Raw genomic sequence first — 19542 nt, forward strand, 5'->3', positions numbered from 1 at the left:
TGGGTGTTCTTTAGTGGATATCCTCTCTCTTCTGTTCCTTAATAAGCCTGAGATTGACAGAAGTGTAAGTCTACCCTAAACCTATAGTTTTTGAAAATAGTAAGCACTACCCAAAGTATTAACCATTTTCACTAAAGTTCTTCTAAAAGGAACATTTCATTTATTTTTCTGTTGTTGAAAACTTTTTCATAATCTTGAAATTTCCATTAAAGTTTCTTTCTAGAAGTGTATTCACACAGTAATCAAATGCTGCAGATAATGGAACCTATAGAAAATAATAAAATCATCTTGCCACCCTGAGCTCATCAGGAATGCCCACTCCCCTCGGCCCAAACATGAATAGATGCCAAACTGTAACCATTGTGTGACCACCATTTCATTTAAAGTATTACATGAATTACAGAGATGTTTACCAAGCCAGAGGACAGCAAAATCACCATGGCAAAGAACTCAGTGTTCCATGAGTAGTAAATGGTGTGCCATATTTACTGCAGACAGGCTGCAAGATTGAATTACCAATATTGAATTTTGCAGCTAATAGACCATTCTGTATATAGCCAACAATATATCACTATTCATAAATGTAGTTAACCACTACGCAAACATATGTTTACCCATACTTGTTCTTTCTAAATTATTCAACGTCTTGTGTATAATGTAGCTCCCTACTGCAAGCCTAGGATACCCTATCCAGCAACATATGAAACATTCCACAGTGCATCCAAATATTCAATTAACAGCCTTAATTGCTTTGAGACTGTGTGCTTCAGATTTCTGCTAATTAACAGCTCTTTAAGACCTTGTCTTCTCAGGTCCCTGTACTATATTATCGCTAAAGATGGAATTTCTATTTCTAGTTATTATAAGGTATCTGTCACCTTAAAACCTAAACACACAGACCCGAAGATATAGGCCAATTCGTTGATTTATAAACTAGAACAAGCACACCCAAATCTAATATCAGAGAATCTAAAAATATTCATGCTCTCTATTATGAACATAAGTACTCCACATACCCCCATATGCAATTTTTAAAATATTTCAACCTAATATCATATTCGATTCCTTTAACTTTCTATTGCTTGCTTCTCGTGTTTCCATAACTGAGGTCAAACAATATCAGTAGGAAAGTTTATTAAAACTAAGCCTATATAACTTATTACTATTTAATACTAAGAAAATAGAAATACCTAAAAAGGACAAACTTATCTAGATGTCACAGGGACAAAGAGACACTGAGATTGCTTCACACACCCCTCTCCTCCCAACCTTTTCCTATCCTTTGCCTACCTTTTCAAGGCTTTCTTCTTGTGCTGGTGAGTTTCTGCCCCGCAATAGTCGCGAACAATTATTACTCTCTTCTTTTGTGTATCTTATGTTCTGGGAGCACCTTAAGGACAGACCTAACATATGTATGTCAAATGGCTTCTAACCAGATTGTGTAAATTTCTGAATTTCAACAATGAATCGTATATCTTCACGTGCACTGCTCTGTATTGTGCACTATGGGAGACCCCAAAGTGAATAACACTCCTTCTGCCTGCAAGGAATTCACACTTCTCTTGGCTGGGGAGGGGGGGGGGGGCGGGTTGGGGAAGGGAGTCAATAATTAACTATAATAAAGGCAATATATTTAATAGTGATGCAAGCACCATTACATCTAAGGAAGATGAGATTCATATAGATGGGAATGATGAAGCAAAGTTTCTTGGAAAGGTGGCTTTTAAGGCAAATGCAAAAAGATGAGTTGGCTTTAGAGCACAGTGAGTGAGCAAACAGCATTTCAAGCATCATCAAGTAATGATGCCAAATCATGGAAGTTCTCATTGTGGATCCATTTGTCCGCAAAGTATCTCTGTGACCTGCCAAGACCAATCTAGATTACTCAAAAAAAAAAAAAAAAGTGTCCTTCAATCGGATTATGTCTGAAGTAAGACATTTCTTTGGTTTAGTTTGTTAGTCTGATTTTTGTTTTGTTAGTAAAGACATTGCTAACCTTAAAAACAAAGTAGTCACCTATTTTACCAGCAGAAATAAGTTTATTCAAGAATATCAGAGAATTGCGATTTGGAACATGTAAGCTATGGCAAAACCAGAGGCAAGTCCAGCAAATAAAGGAAAGCGCTATTATTTTATGGAGAAGAAGGAGGCGGTTGGAAGGGGTTGTTTTGAACGAAAGCCCATTGGAGGAAAATAATAGTTAAAGGTGATAATCGTTTCTCATTGGCTGAGTTGCAGGGGTGGTTCATTTCTTACAGGGGATACAATGGACATCATTCCCTATTAGGACCTGTAATTGTTGATTCTTTCCTGTTGACGGTTCTTTTGTTCAAGTCTGTAATTGACAATTCTTTGTTTAATAGACATTTTAGAGATAAGGCTCCCCAATTCTGTACTTCCCCCTCTGGCCTCCCAACTCCATTTTAGTAAGGCTTCCCTTTATTAAGTTTCAAAACATCAAATATTTCCGTATCCTGTATATTTTGATTTCTGAAGCTTTCAAGCTTTGCTGATAAGGCAAGAAGTTTAATTCTTTCATATTTTTTTCTTATCAGATTAATTTCATATTTTGCCTGCTTACAGTTCTGTTTATGAATCTATTTTAGTTTTACCTCTTCTTGGTCTTTGCCTTCCGAACATCAGCTTTGAGTCTTCAGTTTGGGTGTAGCTGTGACAGATTTTTTTTTTTATCATTCCTGTCATTCACTGCCCCTCTCTATGAGATTATTCTTCACCGACTATCCATAGGACCTGCTTTGACCAATTGAATATGGGTAGGTGGGCACCGGCCACTTCCAATAGAAGCGTTAGAAGTTGTCATGTGGTTCCACCATCCTGTTTGTCCCTCTGTCTCCAAATTACCCAGTCCAAGAAAGGCCCTGCTTCTTCAGTCCCTCTGGATCCTGACATAACGAAGAACCATAGATCAGAGCCACAGGCAACCAGAATTTGACATGTCATGTCAGTGAGAAGTAAATCTTTGTTTTATAAGCCACTGAAATTTGGGGATACTCTGTTACAGCTGCTTAACCTAATACAACCTAGCTGTTATAGTAGCCCATCAGGTAAAGGGAAGTTCAAGGGTAATTTTCATTTCCTCAAATGCTTTTTTCATCTGCCTTTTTCTTTCGCATGAAAGTACCTCTCTCAGGGCGCCTGGGTGGCTTAGTCGTTGTCTGCCTTCAGCTCAGGTCATGATCTCAGGGTCCTGGGATTGAACCCTGCATGGGGCTCCCTGCCCAGCAGGAAGCCTGCTTCTCTCTCTGCCTCTGCCACTCCCCCTGCTGGTGTTCCCTGTCTCTCTGTCTCTCTCTGTGTGTAAAATATATAAGTAAAACCTTAAAAAAACATTTTTTTTAAGTACTAAAAAAAAAAAAAAGAAAAAAGAAGTACCTCTCTGGCCTGCAGGGAAACTGAACCGTCTGAAGTGGGGCCCTTAGCCCATCTTACGAAGGTCTTAGAACCCCTGGCCCTAAGTAGGGTCCCCACAGCCTTACCACACAGTGACAAAGCCCTTATCCATTGGAAATGCCCATCTGCTCTGAGTAAACATGGGCTGTAACTCCCTTCACTTCTGAGGTCATATCACTTAGGCATAGGGCCCTCCACCTAGCACCAAAATAACAAAGGCTACAGTTGGGAGGTGAGATCTTTACAGTGATACTCCTCAAATCCACCTGTATTAGGAAGCAAAACCTTTCTTAGGGAACCTTCCTAGTGTTCTGCCAAATGGAACTCCCACTCAAGCGTTTAAAGCGCTTCCATATACCATGTGCAGATCTCCAGCCCTGAAATTATGATTGTGTTTGAAATACATATTTTATTGCTACTTCCTCCTCCAATTGACGATAAGCCCCCAAGAGCAAAGGATTCGTCTTATTCCTCTTTGTATTCCCCTCATGGTAGGCACTTAGGAATTTGTTTCCCTGTGCCAGCAGCCATATGGCGACCCGATTAGCCTTTATAAATATATTAGTGCAATAAAAATTATGATTGCAAGGTAGAAGCTTTCAGGGTACAATGGGGCCACAAAAGAGGGAGTGATCCAGGTCTACGTGGCGGCAGGTGTGTCAATAGGGGCTTTAAAGGAAGTGACACATATAAAAAAAAAAAAAAGGAAGTGACATATAAACGGTCTTGAAAGATAAATAAGTGCTCTTTTGCCCACCGAAGGGAAGAGGAAAGAGGGTACAAAGGACATACTAGTCAAAAGGGTAAATAAACGCCAAACACTCAACTACAGAAGCCAGCAAGACCTCAACTATTCTTTTTCTAGAAGATTTTCTACAGTTAATAAAAATGCAAAATGACACATTCAAATAATGTGCCTATGTTCATCTTAGTGATTTTTTTTTTTAAAGCCTCAAAATAATCTCGTGACGTAGAGTAAAATACACAGTAGGTGATATGCTTATGTGAGGACACAGTATTGACGGAACAGTACTAAAAATATACTGAGCCATTTTCAACATTGAAAGGCGATACAGTGGCCCATGCCTTGGCCACACCCATACTTTAGTTCCCACAGCAACTGCGCCACCTTTCTCTGCCTTACAATATGCTGTTTAGCTGCAGGAGATAAAGGGATGCCGGTTATGCAAGATAACAAACCAGTTCATAGGAGAGTACTTATTTGAGCACTGTGGATGTCTCCAAAGATGGCCGCCACAATTCTTGCCCTCCTGTAGACCCATGCCACCCTCCCATTCGAGGGAGGAGGCTATTTCCCCTCCCCTTAAGTCAGAGCCGGCTTTGTGACTTGCTTTGTCTGACAGACTGTGGTGGAGTGACCCTGTGCAATTTGGGGCTTAGCCTTCAAGAGGGCTGGGCAGTTCCTCTCTTGCTCTCAGAAACTCCCCAGCATGGAAGAAACCCTCCTATCCTGAGCATGCGCCGTGCTGCGAGGAAGAGCAAGGGAGGCGGGTCATGACATTTGGGAGGAACATAGAAGCGTAAGGGCAGGGGAAAAGCCTGTCCGGACCTTCCAGCCCAGCTTAGCTACCAGCCGAATGCAGCCAAGTGAGTGACCCCACCTGAGGGTAGGTGTAGCAGGGAGAGACCCTGCCTGAATTTCTGGCTCCAGAACTATGAGAAGTCATAAATCGTTGTTTTCAGCCAGGAAGCTCTGGAGTGGTTTATCGCACAGTATGGATAACTGAAACAAGCACTTACCTATGTAGCAGATTCTACATAAAGCATTTCCCATGCTGTTTCCTTTCATTCTCCTAAGAGTCTCAATATTTCTCATTTTCAGGTGAGAAAACAAAAGGCTCAGACTCATCTGTGGCCACAGACAGAGGTGGTGGGTGACCAGAGGTGTGTCTCTGGAACCTAGGCTCTGACCTGCCACAATGACTGCCTTTAGAGTTGGTGAACTCAGGTAATACACCACCAGGAGAATGTTGGTTGCAGGAAAAGGTGAGAATCAAGCAGGGACGCCTGGGTGGCTCCGTGGGTTGGGCATCTGCCTTCTGCTTACATCAGGATCTCCAGGTCCTGGGATGGAGCCCGCATCAGGCTTCCTGCTCAGTAGGGAGTCTGCTTCTCCCTCTGCCCCTCCCCACTGCTCATCCATCCCTCTCTTTCAAATAAATAAAATCTTTAAAAAAAGAATCAAACACCAGGTGAAATGCATAGGCCAGCCCTCTTGCCTTCCACCTCTGAGCAAACTGGGAGAAATTCTGGGCCAGTCTTGGCAGCTGGGGGTCAGGAATGCTCACAGGGTAAAGGGAGCTTAAAATTAAAAAAAAGAAGAAGCTTGGAAAAAGAGACCTACAACAATTGAAACTTTTTTTTAAGTATGATAGACTTTATTTTGTGAACTATTTTTTAATTCCAAAAAGGATTAAGGAGAAAGTACAAACAATTGCCATCTACCCTCTTCTGTACACCAATTTCCCGGTTATTAGCACCCTGCATTCCTGTGGTACATCTGATACAAAGACAATGAGCTAATAATATGGACACATTGTTATTAACTAAAGCCTATAGGTTACATGAAGGTTCACTCTTCCTGTCCTACAGTCTATGTTTTAAAAGTGTACATAGGTATAAAAAAGGGAGTCGGTGGCTGGAACTCCATGTTGAAGAGATTTACTCCTAACCCAGCCCTGGTCTGCAGCCTTAGCCCACCTCGGCTTGTTCCTCTGACCTCTCCCTTCTCTGTCCTTGTGGCCCGTTTGTTCAGCCCCTTCTCTAGCTCTTATGTCTCCCGGCACATGGTCCACAGCTTGGCTTCAACCTCAGGCTTGCCCAATTCAGACTAACAACCCAGGAATAGATGTCTCTTGGTGGACTGCGGCATCCTCCCTCCTTAGCTGGTGATTTACTAATCACCCATTATATATTAAGTATAGAACGTGATTTAGCTCATTAATTCATAATATGACAAAAGATTTTTTAACAAATGAAGAAACTAAAACTCAGAGAATTAAGTGGTTTAGCCATGACCCCACAGCTAACAAATGGAAGAATTAAAATCTGAACCAAGTCCAACCAGCTGTACAGCCAAAGCTTTTTCCATAACCCTCTCCCACCTCTCACTCAGAGCCAAGCTTTAGCCACTATTGTAGCAAAAAGCCCATTCAAAATCTCATTAGTTATTCATCCTTTCACGTTTGCAACCAGCTCTCAATGGGATATGAATTAAGTGCCTACTTAGCAACCTAAAATGCTACCCATCAAAGACAAAAAGCATTCAAGATGTTTTATATTAAATATTTCTATTTCATAAAGAGTTTGTGTAATGAGGAGGAACCAGGGGCGCTAATGAAATACACAAAGCAATAAACATTTCTAATGCTAATGGAGCACAGCATGTTTACATTGAGATTGGAACCCCATTGATCAGACTTCACCGAATATTGTTTTTAGCATAATTATCAGTGGTGGAAGAGAAAGTGTAGTTTGGTTCTGAGTACATGTCAAGCACTAAACACTAAGCACTTGACTGGGCCTTAATTACTTAAGGGGCCGTAACATACAACATTGTGACTTGATATTCCTACCTTGACAAAGGAGATAACAGAAAAATAGACTAAAACTTCAACATAAGAGAGTTCGGTGAAACACAATGATTATCAAACAGTAAGAATTGCTGAAAGTTGTCCTCTCCAAAAGTCTGGTGGAAACCTTTCTCTCATTAAACATATTACTATTATTAACATTTAATGTTGAAAGTATAGTAGAGTAGATTAGAGTATAATGGTTTTGTCACTAAGTTTTGATCTTGATCAGATTATTCAACCTCTCTTTGCCTCAGTCTCCTTATCAAAGAAATGGGAACACTAATAGTACCAAACCAAGAGGGTGATGGGATGATTAAGTTCATATAGATAATGTACTTAAACTAGAACAGTCAGCTCACCTAGAATGCTTGCTTTGGAAATGCAAATTTGTTCTAATGCAAGTGGTTTGTGAGGAACAATTTGAGCACAAGACTTTCCTGCTGCTTATGCAGTTTTGTCTGTGCAAAATACAAGACTAACACAGAAAACTACACCCGGTAAACTGAGCTGTACAGAGAATACACTAAATGCACACATGTGCACCCATCAGGCATCCACAGCTACGTTAGTTTGCCACGCATCAGCAGCCAAGCCATCCTCATCTGATGTGACAATGGTCAGTCAGATTTCAAAGAACCTTCCTCCCACCCCTTCACAGTAACTCACAAGCTGCAGCAAACATCAGTCTTTTCCAAGTTAAGAATTCCACACTTATTTTAGCACTTCTTAATCTCTGAAATGTGTAAAAAACCACCACCTTATTATATTCCTTTGTTTTTTTTTTTTTTAATGTGTCACTAATGAAGTTTTTGAGTGCTGTGCCCTGCAGCTCATTTTCTCCATGAGCCCTGTGAGGGTCACTGCCAATTTTGCACAGCACATTGGTCTTTAAGAACATGTGTGTCACCTTTATAGCAAAACTGACTTTACCTTGCATGTAATAAACTCTCAAATAATGTAATTATCATGGTGGTAATTATAAGAAACTGACATTTAGTGTGTATGACCTGGATATTTTTTTAGATCATTTTATGTTTGAGTTAATTTGATTATTATCATTAGTAGTTTGATTACTATCTATATTATTAGTAGTAATAGTTATTATTATATTCCAGGAGTGGTCTTTATGTCTTGCACATTCGTGAGATTGCCCAAAGCATGTAAAACAATAAAAGAATAGTCCATCACTTAAGGATTTCAAATGTATTGCAAGTCTTAGGGAATTGACCATATCCCTTTGGGACCAAAGATAAAAATAAGACCTGCTGATAACCAGTAGGTGACTCTAGGTATTTGACTTCAGGGTAGTTTGGTTCTAGACAACTATATGTATTCTAGACTGGTTTTCAATAAGCCTCTTTAACAAATGACCACATAGATGGGGCGGGGTGGGGGGGTGGAGGTTGATAATTTATATTTCAGATACAAGAGAAGTAGGGAAGTAATCAGTAAGTATACCAGAGGAGCTGAGGTTATGGGAAGAAAACAAGAAGATCATTTGAGATTTGAATTTTTACACACTTTCTGTCCTACTTCTTAGGCACTTTCAAAACCCAAGGCACATGTGAGCAGCCTTCAAAGACACAAATACCAAGTACTGACTTTCTTTCAGGAGGTCCATCAGTACTGCAAGTATATCACTCTCCATAAGCTTTAATGACTTGAATGTGTCCTCTCATTCAACCATTCATTCATTGAGGCAGAATTTATTTTAAAGAATTTTTTTTTAAGATTTTATTTATTTATTTGACAGACAGAGATCACAAGTGGGCAGAGAGATAGTCAGAGAGAGAGGAGGAAGCAGGCTCCCCGCTGAGCAGAGACCCGATGTGGGACTCGATCCCAGGACCCTGAGATCATGACCTGAGCTGAAGGCAGAGGCTTAACCCACTGAGCCACTCAGGTGCCCTGAGGCAGCATTTATTGATTAACTACTCGATGGTAGATTCTGTCTAAAGGCTTGGGATACCCACACTCAGAATGCCTCTAGTAATGACCTTGAGAAACAGTACTTACAAATCATGGTATGACCAGTGGGGAAGATCCCAGAGATGAGGAGCTTGTAGGTTTCCCACAGAGCCATCAGCAAAGAAAGACCAGTCTACAGAAGCTCCCACTGCAAATCAAAGGACAACTGTGTGTGCCCTCATTGTGAAAAGAACCAGCATACACACATATTATACATTGATGAAGTTGACAAGAGTAGCATTCCCCTCTATGAAAGACAAAAATATGATACTATAAAATACCAACTCACAGGGGCGCCTGGGTGGCTCAGTGGGTTAAAGCCTCTGCCTTCAGCTCAGGTCATGATCTCAGGGTCCTGAGATTGAGCCCTGCATTGGGCTCTCTGCTCAGCAGGGAGCCTGCTTCCCCCTCTTTCTGCCTGCCTCTCTGCTTACTTGTGATCTCTCTCTCTCTCTGTTTCAAATGAATAAATAAAATCTTTTAAAAAAATCAACTCACAATTACAAAAAATATGAAGATTATTAAAAATTATAGTTATGCAAATGTAAATTTGCTTCATGATCACGATTCTTAAGTTGCTTTTCAAATCAAGTCTGTAGCTAAAATCATTCCCATTTCACCCAACCTGTTACTTTTCTTATGTTCTTGACTACCAATAGGGAAGCTACCATCGATAATCAACCTGCATTACTTTCCTTCTTACAAATGCACTATTCCTCTCTAATTCAATCCTGTTAATCCCTTTTCCAAGCATGTCTATCAATCCCTACTTTCCGTCTCATTCCCACAGCTACTATCATGGTTCAAAGCTCTGCCAGCTTTCACCTGGACAGTCCTGTCCCCTCTCTCTCCTCATTTGCTCATCTTCCGTATCAATGGTGAGGGTAACATCCTTAAAAATTCCCTCGGATGCCCTGCCACTTACAGTATATAATATCTCCTTTCTTTAGTATGGAGTACAAGGCCCTTAAAAGCTGACCAAATCTTACCATCTAGCTTCATTTAAACTTAGCAATTAGTTCAAAAGTCTAACCACACAAAACTTACCATGAACTATAAATACTTGCAGTTGTTTTCAATAAAAGAACAGTCCATCACTTAAGGATACTATTTTGCATAATGTTTCTTCTTTGACTCCCTATTCTTGAATGGATTTGAGGACGGAAAAGCAGATAGGTACACAGGTAAAGGAAGACTCCCATCAGTGGGGATATGTGACTCTTTTCCTAGCCTAGGAACTGACTGCAAACCTATCTTATTTATCTATCATTGCCTTGCTAGTGTCTAGAAGTTTTCCAGCCTATGGTTTCCCGGCAGCTCAATAAATTTATAAACTGATGACTTTAAGGCACAGCTTCTCTTGCTACAGAGTTACAAAATAGAGCAAAGACAAAGACTTATGGCCCCAGAGAATCTAACTCTCCTGGGAAGGCTCCTCATTCGATGGCGAGATTTCCACTAAAAAAGACATCGAGAAATCTCTTTTGCCCATTTCAAATGTCTTTCATAATTTTTGACAGACAGAAGAGCCTTTGCAGATCCCTCCATTTTAAAGGCAGAGTTGAGGGGCACCTGGGTGGATCAGTCATTTAGGCGTCTGACTCTTGATTTTGGCTCAGGTCATGATCTCAGGGTCCCTGCTAGGCCGGGAGCCTGTTTAAAATTCTCTCTCCCTCTTCCCCTGCCCCTACTCTCTCTCTCTATCTCTCTCTCTCTCTCAAAAAAAAAAAAAAAAAATACTGCAAAAGACAAATTTACAGAGGTCATAACATTTAACCCCTGCCCCAAGCTTACACCCTCAGTGTCTTAGGTCTCAGGTCTCTTGATAATGCTTGACATTTTTTTTTTTTACCACAAAGTTGTATTTTATTCATATAACTTCTTACAAAGGACATTTTATACGCTTGGGAGGCCAAAAATTACAACGGCTTTTCCCACAAGACAACTGCCAAATTATCACACTCTTGGGTCCTTAATGATATAGTAACATTACACCACTTTTAGAAAATAAAAGGCAATTTGGGGACACCTGAGTGGCTCAGTCGGTCAAGAATCCAACCCTTGATTTTGGCTCACGTCAAAAGGCTTGACATTCTTTCCGCTTTTTGTAGTAATGCCTTTTGGCATTTCTCTGTATCAGGAAACTCTCAACCTAGAACTCAAGCAAGCTTCTCTTCTTTTTTCCCACTGGTGCCCCCTAGGTTTCCAAGTTTCTCAGACAACACTTTCTTGGAATCTCTTTGCAAAGGCTCTAGAGGTAAGAATTCCTTTGTAATCCATGGAGTCATCCCAGATACTCAAAACACAATGAAAAATCCAAATACTTCCAGCAGCCTCTCTATTATTTTCACCATTGATTTTTCGGGTAGACTCATGTATCTCTAACAGCTGCAGAGCTGAGTATTATCATGCTACAACGAAGTCTTCTTCTTAGAACTACAGAAGTACTTTTGAGTACTTCTTACACTCATCCCAAGTGAAAAAATTGTATGTTATTTCTGTCAGGAAAGAAAAAAAATCCTAGCTCATGTTGTGACCCAGAAAAGTAATCTCTCGTGGTAAAATGAACTTAGGAGAACAGTACTAGGAAACAGTCATATGACGACTTAAATGCTATTCTAAATTATCAACATAATTCTGCAGATTGAATAATGATGCAAAAACATTCCTTTCAATCCCATTCAGAATACCCAAAACAGTGACTGTAGTCTGCATGAAAAACTAAAATAATGGCCCCAGATCAGTTGTATCTTCGGAAGAATTCTTTTAAATGAATTAACAATGGTTTTAAACTACAGGAGAGGGTCAGCGCCAAGAATCATCGTTTTTAAAAGCTCCACCAATTAATATCAATATACAGCTGGGATAAAAATCACCGGGCTAGAGCAAACCTTCACAAAACCAACCCACAAGTGTCTCCAGTTTCTCCAGAGATACCACGAAAATCTAAGAAGTTATTTAAATAAATTCGATGCTAAACCTATTAACAGACCTTAGAAAACCATATCTTACACCAGAGTAGGGGAAGAGAAAGGGCTGGAGCAGCAATGAGCACATTCTGAGCACCAAGTATGAATCAAATTCTATGAGATTTATTTCTTCTTTAATCTTCATGACAACTTTGCGATGTATACAGATGAGGAAACTGAGGCTCAGAGAGTTAATTTAACTTTGCCAACATGACAGAAGCAACTAGCAGTGAAATTAGAACATGGATGTACAGGGACACCTGGGTGGCTCAGTAGGTTAGGTGTCTGCCTTCCGCTCAGGTCATGATCCCAGGGCCCTGAGGATCGAGTCCCACATTGGGTTCCCTGCTCAGCAGGGAGCCTGCTTCTCCCTCTGCCTGCCTCTCACCTTGCTTGTGTGTGCATGCTTTCTCTCTCTCTCTCTTTCTTTCTCTCTCTGATAAATAAATAAATAAATCATTTTTTTAAATAAATAATATCTTTTAAAAAATATATGTGCTCACAATTTGCTAGCTTCAGAGATTGGTGTTGCTTTCTTACTCCAGTAAGAGAACATTGTAACTCCAGAAATACATGGATAATTAATAAATAGCTGCTGCTTAATTGTTGAAAAGCTCAAATCTGTTTTTTCAAAAATGCATTTGACCTTCAAAATGCATCAGGTACTGATGATACAGTTGAGTAGCTGGGTGCTAGCTCATTAGACCTTGTCATTTCTCCCTGCATCTACTGTGGTTGACTCTGAGCTGTTCTTCCTCCCTTCTTGACTCTCTGCACCTTGAATGCCACTTACTCTCAAAACTCCCATGCACTCCATACGTGATCTCTCTCCATTGGGTTGAATCAGCCACTTCTAGAACTCCTGCAACACCAAATAATTTCTGATCCCCAGATATAATGCCACCTGTTTCCTATTATGTGTACTGCATAGGGTGCTCCCTCCACCCACAGGGAGAGCACCTCTTGTTCCTTCTTCTGTTCCCCACCCTTCAACCCTCCTTATCCCCTCTCCCTGCAAAACTCTACTCAACATCTTTCTCCCTGCAAAGACTTCCCAAACTCTCACACTTTGCAAAAGCAGGTGTCATCCCCAAAGCATTTGCACCATAATTATCACTTACATGTCTTTCTCTAGCACTTGAGTACAAGTTCTCAAAAGTCAGTGGTTACATTTTATTAGTCTTTGAATCTCAAAGACCTACTAAGAGTCTAGATACTCACATTAAATGTTTGTTGACCAACACACATGACAAGATTTTAATTTTTTTTCAACCACCTATAGCATGCTTTGGAAACTCCACAATTTAAAATGAAAATTCTGGGTCTTAGCAAATACTTGGTTTCATATGGTACATACTCTGAAAGTCAGTCTTATTTTCACATGGCATCTCTGAGCCACAATACACCTAAATGAATTCTTTTTTATGAAAAGCTTCATAAGTTTTTAATTTACATTTTAAAACTGTGTATATTTTATATCTTATACCATTGATTTTGGTCCTCCTTGGGAATCGCCCCAACAGGAATAAGTTTCTCCTCTATAACAAAAACCTGATGGAAACCTGGCGTTCTTGACTAGCTAGCACACCCAGACCCATCTATATTTGGATTTGATGGAAACCTTGTGCATTGTGAAGACCATGAGGAAATGGCCCCTGTACCAAACTTCCTAAGAAGAAGAAGAAACTTTTGTTTCTTGGCTACATGAAAATAGAGGTCTGTGTTTCTTGTATCTGCTGAGAAGAAACTTTTGTTTCCTTGGCTACCAAGAATATCCAGGCATGTCTCCTTTCTCAAAACACTGAAATGCAATTCCTCCTCTCTTGTTTTTTGTTTGTTCGTTTTTGCCTTTTCAAAACCACTTTGGTGCTAACTGATCGTTTGAAGGGACCAAAGCAGCACACCTGAGCAAGAAACGTGGATTTTGATAGCATACGTTGAAATGGAATTCCTTAATTCCATAAGGATATAGCCAATGGATGGGCATCATTGGATAAGACCCTAACTAAAGCTCCCAAGGAGATATCTAAACACATTGTAGTTGGGAATGATGTAGTATCAGTAAATTAGATATAGTTATCGATGTAATAGCCAAATCCTGGAATAAGAAATTTAAGAAAGTTTCTCTTAGAAATCAAAAGATACAATTTTAAGAAAAATAACAAGAGGGCCTACTTTATATATTTACTAAGCTTCAAAAATCATGATATAAAATTATGATTATAAAATTTGATGCAGCTTAGCAAATTTATAGTTTCAAGAAAGATTTAGTTAAATTCAGTAGCTTGCAGATATGTTACAAAAGAAAAACAGAGATTTGTATCTCTGGGGACTGATGCATTGGGAAATCATGCCCCATCACTGAATTACCCTTTATAAGAAGACAAAAATCTTAAAATCCCTTTTTTTACTTACTCTTATATTAATGTTTATATAGTCTCAGTGAATTTTGTGAAAGTACCTCTGTTGAAAATCAAATGTAAGTGAAACATTAGGAGCTCAAGATAATATAAGAGAGGAAACTTTCAACAAAGACTGAAAAAGTCAATCAGTTTAGAACCAACCCAGCACAAAGATCATCATTTAACAAAAAAATAAGTGACGGACGTCTGAAATGTATACCCATTGTCAAGAGAAGCATTTCTCACCTTATGTGTAAAGATCTTAGGTTTGTCGAAACAAAGGTTTTAATACATGGTCCCAGAACAGCAGTATCAGCTTTACCTGAGAAATTGTGAGAAGAGCAAATTTTGTGGGCTCCACACCAGACTGGGCAGGTGGGGATGTAGCCTAGCGATAATGTTTAACAAGTCCTCCAGGCTAAAGTTAGAGAACCAGTGATCCAGACCTGTGCTGTCCAATAAGATCATTACTAGCTACATGTTGCTGTTGGATATTTGAAATGTGGCTAGTCCAAACTGGGATGGGCTGCCATGAGGAAAATACTCACTAGATTTCAGAAATACCACAAAAAATGAACAAAAGGTTTCATTCGTGGTTTCTGTACTGATTATATGCCTAAATAATAATGATTTGGATATACCATGTTAAACAATGTATATTATTAAAATCAATGTAATCGGTATTTTTAAAAAAGAATCTGACTGAAAGAAAATTTAAAATTCCACAAGTTGCATTGTGTTTCTAAGAGACAACACTGCTGTAGACCAAATTTCTAAAAAGTGTAACAATGGCTCCACAAAATTCCTATAAAAAATTCTATAATCTCTGCTTGAATGTTTCCAATGGCAAGGAACCCACAAATTAGCACTTTCATATCCAAATAGCACTTTCCTGTATTGAATCAACATCTGCTTTGCTGTAACTTCCTGGAGTTTTTTGGTTTGTTTTCCCTTTATCCTGGCTCTGACCTCTTAAACCACAGAGAAGAAGGATAACCCTTTCCTTCATGACATTTCTGTAATACTGTATAACTTGAATCATTGTCAACAATGTATCTTATCATTACCAGGTGGAAAATATCTCCAGTACAATACACTGTCTTCCCCTGGGCTGAACATATCCCAAGCAGTCTCCCTCACCCCGAACCCCCACCATCATTTGTCCATATAATGCATGATTTCAAGTTTTTACTTTCCCCGTTACTCCACACTAAATATTCTTCTCCTTGATAATATCTCTTATGTAGGAAAAATATGTCCCAAATCTTTGGAAATGGGCCAAACTGATATCTGGTATCCTTTCAGTAGAGCTCAGAGCATTGTTAGCAGACCCTCTGGGGTTATCTGATTCTATAGGGGTGTGCTTTTCTGATTGCCTTCGATTGACAATTGATGCAGCTACTTTACAAATCCTTCAGGATAGACCTTAAGTTGTAGAAAATGGGTAACAATTAAAACATCTGCCCATAGCAATGCAAATGATTTCTGTTCCTGCCAATGCAAATGGTTTTTGTCTGGCAGAGGACATAAATCTCCATAGGTCAAAATCTCATTTTAAGTAGATTTTAATTAGAGTTAAATGAAGTACTTGACACCTGTTCATTTTATTTTTGTGATTTTACCTTTCAGAAAATGGATACTTTCACACTTCTGACATGGGCTTCCCAGAACACAGTAGGATAGACTGAATGTGGTGTGAGTACAGGGCACACCCCCATGCCTGTCAGGTTACTGCTCCAGAGCTCTCGAATAGCCTACTGACACCGAGTCTATGGTGAAACAGAACACCTAACTGCTTTTCTTCACAGATGATACTCCAGCCAAGTTTCCCCTCTTCTGTACATTTTGTTTTATAACTCAAATGCTAGACTTTTTTTTTTTTTTACATTATGTCTTTTAAATTTAATGTTGAGAATTTGAGCACATTATCCCAGCCCAAGGATACCACCGTCACTTCATAGATCTCTTGACCAAGGTGCAAAACACATGTCAAAACCACTGAGAAATCGGGGAGGCTTTGGGTAATCAAGACAGAACTCCACGGTTAGGATGGGAGAGATGGAGGAAAAAGGTTTCTCTTTAGAAGCAAGTTTAAGCTGAGGCTGAGAGGCAGGTTCGGGGGTGCCTGAAGCTCATACGGTCTGGGAGTGTGGGGATCTTCCTCAGGAAAATATATAGTGCAAAATTGTCTACCTTTCTTTAAAATTACTGTCTTCAAAAACATATAAAATTAAGTCTAGAAGACTGTTGGAGCCTCTCCAAAGCAAGGAACCCCAGAAAACTGAGGGACCCTGAGCCCAAGCTTCTTTTCTGAAGATCAGCTAGCTTGCTGGCATAGAGAAAGTCCTCTGTACCTCGTGCTGATTTTATGCATTTGTCACAGGTTTTTGATCATTCATGACTGTGGCTGCCTACCTCTTTCAAAAGATATGTATAAGACTACGTGCACCTAATTTTTTCTTTTAAGAATCACTTAAAAATTTTTCTGAACTTATTTTGTTTTCCCTTCTAAATGTCTCATAGATAGTGATTCCCTAGTGCCTGATGTTTACTTGGGTTTTTCCTCCAGAGTAAAACCACAGGGAAATGCCTCTCAAATCGACAGGGAGGTGAAATTGAGGTGAAATATATCAAAACAAGATGTCTTACTTTCGTAATTAAGAAAAAAAAAAAAAAACACTCACTGGAATTTTCAAAAGGAACCATTCAGGGCTCTCCAAGGAGGCCAGTAGCAACATCCCAGTTCTCTTGGAGGTCAGTTCCCATGCATGCAACTTTGCTGGTAGTGATGAGTCAGCAAACCCAGACTCCTCACCTGGTCCTATTTTCACCTTCCAATTCAACATTTATAAACACGTGTAAACAAACATCCAAGGACCCTGAAAGTAAAGACACAAAAAGGAGGCCAGGGGGGCCCCTGGGTGGCTCAGTCAGTTAAGTATTTGACTCTTGATTTAGCCCAGGTCAGGACCTCAGCATCATGGTCTCTGGGTCATGAGATGAAGCCAGCATCAGGCCCATTCTGGACCTGGAGCCTGCTTGAGATCTTGAGATTCTTTCTCTCCCTCTGTGCACCGCACCCCTCCCCCCACCAGCTCACCCACTCGTGTACTTTCTCTATCTCTTTCAAACGAAAAGGAAAAAGGTGGAAACCAGAGAGAATCGGTGAGGGTAAAAGATACCCACAGAAGAGAAGTTCCGTGTGCTTCAGTGCTCACTGAGTCCCATTTTTCAGCAATAGGAGGGAAAATCTCCTCCCACAGCCCCTTTTCACCTGCTGCGGCCTCATCTCTTCTTCACCAACTTTCCCTTTTTATGGGTAGGTTGCTTCGTAAGAGCTAGAACGTGATGCTGCAGATCTCTCTCTTCCTGTTGTTTTCCCAGGGGTTGAAAGAAGAGAATAGTCTTACTGTTAGGCCTCTGTGTGCTGATGATGATTTGGGTAGGATGTTATCATTGCTGTAGGGTGAGTGAAAGGGCATGTGATCTCCCCATGCCTGAATCTGTGTTTCAGCTCAGCCCACTTCTGGAACATTTCATGACTCAGATGAGCCCCAGTTCCGATTCCAGTCCCCAACTTCATACAAAGAAAGCGGCCGGTATAAGTCCACAGAATTATAATGCCATGAAGATTTAATGATCAAAGCATGTGTTCACTAACAGTAGAATTTGGAAGGTCCTTCCCCTTTGCTCCCCCTGTACATTATAGCCTGGTAGTATTTAGAACCAAAGTCCACCTTCACCACTTGTTAGTTGTGTAATCTTGAAAGATTACTTAAACTTTCTAAGCCTCAGTTTCCCCATCTGTCAAATGCTGTAAAATAGGGATAATGGCAACATTTCCTTTATAGTTGATTATGGAGATAATATGTTTAAAGAGTTGAGTGTACTATGCGGTATGCCCTGGGTGCTTAGGAAAAGGTTAAGGGTTCTCCTAACATTTGTCACTTGTCATTTTTTTTAAATAGTGGCTTTTTAACAGTTACATTGAAATATAATTTATGTAACATTAAACGTACTTGTTTAAACTGTACAGCTCAATGGTTTTTAGTACGTCTGTGCAAACATCACCATCATCTAAGTAGCAAACCTTCTTATCCTCTCGAAAAGAAATCTATTAGCAGTCTGTCCCATTTCCTTCTCCTGGAAGAACCTCCAGTAGAGTGTTGGATACGGTGGAACCTCCTTGTCTTGTCCCCTGTCTTAAGGGGAAAGTATTCAGTCTTTCACCGTTTAGTGTGATCCTGGTTGACTGTTTTTCGCAGCTTCTCTTTATCAGTGGGAGGAAGTTCCCTTCTATTCCTAGTGTACTGAGTGTCCGTCAGGAAACGGTAGGATTTTGTCACCTATCAATACAATATATTATTAATTTTATTGATTTTTCTGATTTTAAACCAACCTTGCACTCCTGCAATAAATCCTACTTTCTCGTGGTCAAAATCATTTTTATACATTGCTGGATTTGGTTTGCTGGGTTTTTGCTGAATATTCAAAGATAAGAATGTATGTCTTAATTAGGTCCCAATGGCTGGGTGCATCACACATGTTGTAATGTGTGTCCAGAGGAACACAAACTAGAAGTCACACCCTGCTGTTAGAAAAGGATACAAGGGCCAAGCTTACTTAGAGCAGAAATTCTCCCTGGAATAACTCCATGAGAGGAATCTGCATTATCAGAACTACCAGGCACCACTTTCAAACCTGATATAAATAATGCAAAAATGTATTTAGTAAATGAAAAAGATATATAGACAGCTATATACAATGGGCTTTCTGTGAATATTAACTGATGGTATTAAATAATGTAAAGAGAAAATGCATAAGAAATAGAGATGTCTAGGCTTTAAGGAAGATTAAGAAATAGAAATAGTGGTGAATCAAACACCTATTCATTCATTTTAAAAGCATTTGTTGATCACCTGCTTGTGCCAGACTCTGAAGGGATAAGAGAAAGACCAAGATGCAGACTTTGTTCCCAAGGGCCCATCATGTAACATGGAAGACTGACTGAAAAACAAATAATGACATTGCGGAGTAGTTAAGTCCAGAGTTGAATATATGCAAGGCTCAGGGGCATCCCAGAAGAGAGTAAGGAAGTACTGGGTGAGATCTGGAGAAATGAGTCAAGCATGCCTTGGTAATTAGTCCATAAGTTAATTATTTAAAGAAGCTCTAGAAGTTCTTGACTATGTGACA

The sequence above is a fragment of the Mustela erminea genome, chromosome 16 (assembly GCF_009829155.1).
Source record: "Mustela erminea isolate mMusErm1 chromosome 16, mMusErm1.Pri, whole genome shotgun sequence".
NCBI lineage: Eukaryota > Metazoa > Chordata > Mammalia > Carnivora > Mustelidae > Mustela > Mustela erminea.